Source organism: Ranitomeya variabilis, chromosome 1 (assembly GCF_051348905.1).
Source record: "Ranitomeya variabilis isolate aRanVar5 chromosome 1, aRanVar5.hap1, whole genome shotgun sequence".
Taxonomy (NCBI): Eukaryota; Metazoa; Chordata; class Amphibia; order Anura; family Dendrobatidae; genus Ranitomeya; species Ranitomeya variabilis.
Genome location: NC_135232.1, coordinates 598,487,826 through 598,495,456, shown reverse-complemented (window position 1 = coordinate 598,495,456; position 7,631 = coordinate 598,487,826). Strand labels below are relative to the sequence as shown.

At 50.0% G+C, this 7,631-nt stretch overlaps 2 non-coding genes across 2 annotated transcripts; one reads left to right on the top strand and one right to left on the bottom strand.

Moving 5' to 3' along the window:
• Positions 1 to 3,153: 3,153 nt before the first annotated feature.
• On the bottom strand, positions 3,154 to 3,257 carry LOC143797452 (U6 spliceosomal RNA). The gene has a single exon (XR_013220479.1). It is a non-coding gene; the product is annotated as a U6 spliceosomal RNA (small nuclear RNA).
• On the top strand, positions 3,219 to 3,323 carry LOC143797456 (U6 spliceosomal RNA). Its single transcript, XR_013220481.1, has one exon. It is a non-coding gene; the product is annotated as a U6 spliceosomal RNA (small nuclear RNA).
• Positions 3,324 to 7,631: the final 4,308 nt, after the last annotated feature.

Here is a 7,631-nt window from a genome sequence, read left to right as displayed (position 1 = left end):
TCCCTCCTTCCAATTGTCCTCCACTGACCACACCAATGCTGCCTGTGTACCCCTGTTGCCAAATTTCAGCTGCATAGAGCCTGTTTTATTATTTAAGGCCTAGGAAGTCTGTCTGCGGTCCCTCCTTCCAATTGTCCTCCTCTGACCACACCAATGCTGCCTGTGTACCCCTGCCACATCATGGAAGCTGCATCGAGCCTATGTTATTATTTTAGGCCTAGGAAGTCTGTCTGCGGTCCCTCCTTCCAATTGTCCTCCACTGACCACACCAATGCTGCCTGTGTACCCCTGCCACATCATGGAAGCTGCATCGAGCCTATGTTATTATTTTAGGCCTAGGAAGTCTGTCTGCGGTCCCTCCTTCCAATTGTCCTCCACTGACCACACCAATGCTTTGTACCCCTGTAACCAATTTAAAACTGCATAGAGCCAACTTTTTTAGTTAGCACATACTACCTTTGTCTGTCTGCACCCCTAAATCACGCTGTCCTCCACTGAAAAAGCTGAGCTTCAACCTTCAGGCTCTCATTGAGTATTTTTTAATGTCACACTGCAGTTGGCATACTACTTTGGTTGGGGCCTAGTAACGGTGTCTGCCGCTCCCTGGTGTTGCCCTCCACTGAAAAAGCTGAGCTTCAACCTTCAGGCTCTCATTGAGTATTTTTTAATGTCACACTGCAGTTGGCCTACTACTTTGGTTGGGGCCTAGTAACGGTGTCTGCCGCTCCCTGGTGTTGCCCTCCACTGAAAAAGCTGAGCTTCAACCTTCAGGCTCTCATTGAGTATTTTTAAATGTCACACTGCAGTTGGCCTACTACTTTGGTTGGGGCCTAGTAACGGTGTCTGCCGCTCCCTGGTGTTGCTCTCCACTGAAAAAGCTGAGCTTCAACCTTCAGGCTCTCATTGAGTATTTTTTAATGTCACACTGCAGTTGGCCTACTACTTTGGTTGGGGCCTAGTAACAGTGTCTGCCACTCCCTGGTGTTGCCCTCCACTGAAAAAGCTGAGCTTCAACCTTCAGGCTCTCATTGAGTATTTTTTAATGTCACACTGCAGTTGGCCTACTACTTTGGTTGGGGCCTAGTAACGGTGTCTGCCGCTCCCTGGTGTTGTCCTCCACTGAAAAAGCTGAGCTTCAACCTTCTGGCTCTCATTGAGTATTTTTTAATGTCACACTGCAGTTGCCCTACTACTTTGGTTGGGGCCTAGTAACGGTGTCTGCCGCTCCTTGGTGTTCTCCTCCAGGTTTCCTTGTCTGAGCTTCAACCTTTAGGCTCTCATTGAGTATATTTTAATGTCACACTGCAGTTGCCCTACTACTTTGGTTGGGGCCTAGTAACGGTGTCTGCCGCTCCTTGGTGTTCTCCTCCAGGTTTCCTTGTCTGAGCTTCAACCTTCAGGCTCTCATTGAGTATTTTTTAATGTCACACTGCAGTTGGCCTACTACTTTGGTTGGGGCCTAGTAACGGTGTCTGCCGCTCCCTGGTGTTGCCCTCCACTGAAAAAGCTGAGCTTCAACCTTCAGGCTCTCATTGAGTATTTTTTAATGTCACACTGCAGTTGGCCTACTACTTTGGTTGGGGCCTAGTAACAGTGTCTGCCGCTCCCTGGTGTTGTCCTCCACTGAAAAAGCTGATCTTCAACCTTCAGGCTCTCATTGAGTATTTTTTAATGTCACACTGCAGTTGGCCTACTACTTTGGTTGGGGCCTAGTAACGGTGTCTGCCGCTCCCTGGTGTTGTCCTCCACTGAAAAAGCTGAGCTTCAACCTTCTGGCTCTCATTGAGTATTTTTTAATGTCACACTGCAGTTGGCCTACTACTTTGGTTGGGGCCTAGTAACGGTGTCTGCCACTCTTTGGTGTTCTCCTCCAGGTTTCCTTGTCTGAGCTTCAACCTTCAGGCTCTCATTGAGTATTTTTTAATGTCACACTGCAGTTAGCCTACTACTTTGGTTGGGGCCTAGTAACGGTGTCTGCCACTCCTTGGTGTTCTCCTCCACTGAACAAAGCAGTGCCGCCTGTTTACTCCTGTTACCAATTTTGAACTTCATTTGGCCCACTTAATTACTTGGGCCTACTAACTGTGTCAGCCTCTCATTACAGTTGTCCTCCACTGAACAAAGCAATGCCGCCTGGTTAGTCCTGTTACCAATTTTGAACTGCATTTAGCCTACTTTATTCTTTGGCCCTATATCTGTGTTTCCTCCTCATCCTGCCCATTGCCCAGCCACTGCTAGATGAGTCTGCTGGTACATTGACCCAGACCACTACATTCCCCTTGCACTCTACACAGCCAGAATCTGACCCTGTTGAAAGTAAGGTTCCCCTTCCCGCATGCTATACCACCTTACACAGGGACAAAGAGGAAGGTGCAGATGAAAGTGCAGGTTCCTTCATCAGGTGGGGGGGCATACTCGTTGGCGACGTCACTGGCACAGGGCCCCTCATAGTACACAAAAGTGTCGCTGCCAGTGGGAGGCACCCCCGCCGTGCAAACACACCGCCAAACTGTGAGGGGCCCTGTGCCAGTGCCAATGCGAACGAGTGGGCCCCCCCTGCTTGCTCAGGATCACAGCACTTGCAACGTTGAAATACATACCTCTCCCTGCTCCACCGCCGTGACGTAGTCCACGTTTCCTGGGCCCACTAAAAACTTGAACCAGCCCTACCCCCCACAACTTTAGCCAAATGACCCCCAATTTCCAATGCCTAACTATTATTATAAAGTAAATTAATATTGACAAGCTTCAGTAACAAGAATGGATGTTTTTACCATTAAAATGGGCACTGTAGGTGTTTTACTGGCCTCCACTCACTGCCGACTATGCTTCCCCATTGACTTGCATTAGGTTTCGCGTTTCGGCCGATCCACGACCCCGACTTTGCAAGAAGATCGGCCGATTTCACTCGACTCGGCTTTTGACAAAGTCGGGTTTCGCAAAACCCGACTCGACCCCAAAAAAGTAAAAGTCGCTCAACCCTACCATTTAGTATTCCATTTACAGTTGTTTAACAGCACTGAAGATCAGGTCCCTATTGACTTGAATAGAGTTTGAAGTACAGGGGTCAAGTTTGAGTCTCGAACCAGACTTTTTAAAAAGTCCGCCAGAACCTGGTGAATGCAAAGATCCCTGGGTTTTTTCAACACTATCTGATATCTGGAACGCTACATGAATTTGCGTGTCATCCTTACATAGGGGCCAATCTAATCTTCTTTGTATTGTTCCAATTTTAGTATATGTGCTCCCCTAGATACAGAGAATATTAGCATGGCCCCTGAGCAAAGGATGACATGCAAATTCGTGAAACTATCTCTTATCTGAAATATAGGGGGTTTTCATGTTACTTCAGCAGGGTTCAGCAGGTAGGGGTGGAATGTTCGGCCTCTCAATAGAGGACCCGCTTACAGTTCATGAGCTCCAGGATCTGTGAAGATGTCACCGCTGAGTGCTCCGCAGTGTGGGAGCTGGGAACAATCTGGATGTCAGCTTCCAAGAGAGAGGGGTAATCCAGGCAATCTTCTATATCGCATCTACAGGAGGACGCCAGCACACACAGACCTCTCTCTGCACCGACTGGTTTCCCGGGCTCTTTCTCTTCTCCCTCCCCTTCCTGTTCACATGACATAACAGGGGGGAGTTTAGCCAATACAGTTTGTTTCTCTGTAATCACATTCGGCATAGGTATAACTTCTGGTCACACGGGGGCTGAACCCCAAGGACTACAGTCTGGACCTGAGAGACAAAGTTTTGTTTAATTCCTTTTTTCTCTTCGGCTGGAGCGTCTCCCTGCTGTGACCGACAGGCCTGTGACGTGGGAAGATAACCTCTTGGAGCAAAGGAACTGGTAATGTGTGGATAGGGACAGTGAGGGATAGTTTGTTATTACACGTTATTTCTGTGAATAAGCATACTTTGTACTGTCTATTATTGTGTTCTGCTGTGTTAAGAAAAATGTATAACAGTAAAGATACGTTTGTTAAGATGGAATCTGAGTGTGGAGGTTTTGCTGGGCCAGATCATGGATATGCATGGGCGGCCTTGCCCTCGGACACTTCATCTTGCGTAGTCGGCAGGATCTGTGCAAGATTCCCACCCAGGCCCAGTGTACAGTCAGAAACCGCCGCCGGTGTCCATTGTAAACCAGGTCAGGAAGTTTGGCGGGCGAAACTACCCCGTACCAGAGTGGGCGGAACAAGTGCGGATACTGGGAGAAATGTATAATATTGACCCTAAGACCTTGGCACTAATGGCAGTACTGACGCTAGAGGGGGAGGCATGGACGACAGTCAGACTGGAGACGGTCAGGGGGCAGCGTGCGTTGGAGGATTTGGTGCAGGTGCTGGAAAAGACTTATGGACCTACTACGTACCAGGGAACACTGCGATACCTGTTCTTCAGACGGACACAGCTTGAATGGGAGGACATTCCCCAATATGCAAATGCCCTTCAGGTACTCCTTGAACAAGTCTGTGCAAAAGGGGAACAACTGGCTACTATAGCTCCTCGTGACCTGGTACTGAGAGACCAATTCGTTATAGGGCTGAGAGACCAGTATCTTAACCGTACGCTACAGGACTTGATTCGGATGACGCCGACTCTCACCTTCGCTGAAGTCAAGCAGGAAGCCATAGAACATTCTAGGGGACCCGTCATTGATGTGGGGACTCAAAGCGCTGCGTGCAGATCCATATTAGACAGTAAACAGCCCAACAGTGACACCGAGGAGCTGAAACAGATGGTAGCAGATTTACAGCAACAGGTGTCACAGTTAACACTAGAACGACAGAGAGACCAGCGGATACAACCTAGCCGTCCCGCGGGACCGTGTTGGTCATGTGGTGACCCTCGCCACAGGGCGAATCGTTGTCCTCAATGAACAAACCATCAGTTACCACGACGAACAGAATATCAGCTACATCCACAAGCAGAGCCACCACGCCAGGTCTCACCACAATGGCCGCCGTTAAACTAGACACCCCTGCAGCTGAGGTTCGAGCAGCAGGGGGGGACAGAGAATGGGGTGTAGGAAAACAGAGCCAGCAACGGAGTACTCTCGCCTCGAGTAGCCCTACACTTGAAGTTATTCTGGAGGGAGTTGCAGTGCAAGGATTGATGGACACTGGGTCGCAAGTGACCACGATCTCTGAACAGTTTTATGAAAAGTACCTCAAACCAAGAACTGCTTGTGATCCAGATACCACCATTAAGATTATTGCGGCTAATAACCTACCTATTTCAGTAACCGGAGTCGCCTGGATGGATACGAAAGCCTGCGGACAAGACCTAGGGAAACGAGGAATCGTCATTGTCAAGGAAGGCTTCAGCTCCGAGACCCCAGTGATAATCGGAATGAATATCTTGAAAGACCTGGACCTTATGCTGTTGACAAGAAAAGGGCCCAAGTACTGGCAGAAAGTTACCAAACATAAACCGACTCGTCTGGCGTTCCAACGCGTAATCCGGACCATTGGACTTCAACAGATGGCAAAGGAACAACTACCCCTAGCAGCCATTAAAGTGCCCCACTGTACCCGGAATACTTTGCCCGCTGAAAAAGAGACAGTCATTTCCCTGCCTCTTAACACCAACCGACAACTTGAAGGAGTTGAAGTGTTAATCGAGCCGAGGGCTCCAAGTGGGAGTAAGCTAAACCCACTAGTCGCCCGCACCCTAGCCGTCGTGAGGAACGGAAGAGTCCCTGTCAGGCTAAACAACACCGCAGACGTAGGTGTAGCTCTTGAGGCTGGCATGCAACTTGCCAGAGTATATGCTCTACCCACAGAAGTGAACCCCATGGGACCCTTACAATTCACCCCGTCTACAGAAGATGGCTGGACGGTAACTGTCTCAGCCATAAATGCTCAAGCAGTTGATGAAGACATTGGGCGAAAACTACTGGAAAAAGTGCAACTGGACCCGTCCCAGTACACCAAACAGGAAGTGTCTCAAATGGAGAAACTACTGTGAGAACACCAAGACTCCTTTGCAAAGCATGACACCGACTTCGGGTACACCACCAGTATCCAACACGAGATTCCCACGGGCGATGCTGCCCCTATTCGCGAGAGGTACCGACAAATACCACCTCAACAATACCAGGAGGTGAAAAGCCTCTTAGAATCTATGCTACACGCCGGAGTGGTGCGGGAAAGCCAGAGCCCATGGGCTGCACCCGTGGTGATAGTCAAAAAGAAAGATGGATCCCTGAGATTTTGCGTAGACTACCGTCGGTTGAACGCTTGCACGATCCAGGACTCCTATCCACTCCCCCGGATCGAAGAGTCACTGACCGCCCTGAAAAAGGCCAAATATTTTTCGTCTCTAGACTTGGCCAGTGGATATTGGCAGGTCCCCATGAGTGAGAAGGACAGAGAAAAGACCGCCTTCATCCTTCCCATGGGCCTGTACGAGTTTGACCGGATGCCATTCGGCTTGAATAACGCACCAGGGACCTTTCAGAGACTGATGGAACGCTGTCTGGGAGATTTCAACTTCGAATTCACGCTGATATACCTTGATGACATCGTGGTATACTCCGCCACCTTCGAGGATAATCTTCACAAGCTTGGCAAAGTGTTCCAGCACTTGAAGAAACACGGCTTGAAGTTGAAGCCCAGCAAGTGCCGTGTATTCCAGCAGGAGATCGATTACCTGGGACACCGGATCTCGGCCGAAGGTGTCCAACCCTCTCCAGAGAAGATAGCAGCTGTCCAAGAGTGGCCACAGCCAACTACCATCAAAGAAGTCCAGGCTTTCCTGGGGCTAGCGGGCTATTACCGCCGATTTGTCAAGGACTTTGCCCGGCTTGCGGAACCACTGCATGAGACCCTCCGAGGGACCGCAAACAGTCCCAGAGGACGACGCATCAGCTGGGGGCCCGACCAAGAAAAATCCTTCCAGGCGCTTCAAGCTGCTCTGACATCACCCCCTATTCTGGCATATGCAGACTACACCTTGCCGTTCCAGTTATACATTGACGCCAGCCTTCAAGGTCTCGGGGCGGTCCTCTCCCAAGTCCAAGATAACAAGGAACGCGTAATAGCCTATGCCAGTAGATCCCTCCGTGACACCGAAAAGAACCCCGTCAACTACAGCTCTTTCCGCCTGGAACTCCTGGCCCTGACCTGGGCTATGACAGAGAAATTTGCTGGCTACCTGACAGGGGCGGAGGTGCTGGTCGTGACAGACAACAATCCTCTTGCCCACCTAGAAAATGCCAAACTAGGGGCAATGGAACAGCGCTGGATGGCAATGCTCTCTAGATTCCAATACAAAATTAAATACAGAGCAGGGACGGAGAATCAGCATGCTGACAGCCTTTCCAGAGTGACATCATCCCCGCCGGTAGGGGACCGGGATGAAGAGTTGGAGGAAGATGAACTGCCCGACTTTGCCCGGCTAGCTAAACAAATAGAAGATAGCCGCCAGTATGCTGTAGGTGGGATCGAAGCCGTAGTGGAGTCCCCCCTGTCCCAACAAGAATGGGCCAAGCTTCAAGATCGAGACCCTGAACACGTCTTACTGAAACAGTACGTGAAGACACAAGAGAAACCACCCTCCGAAGTAAGAGCCCGACTATCAACCAGGGCCTCTGCCCTACTTGCCCAATGGGATCGGCTGATCGTGAA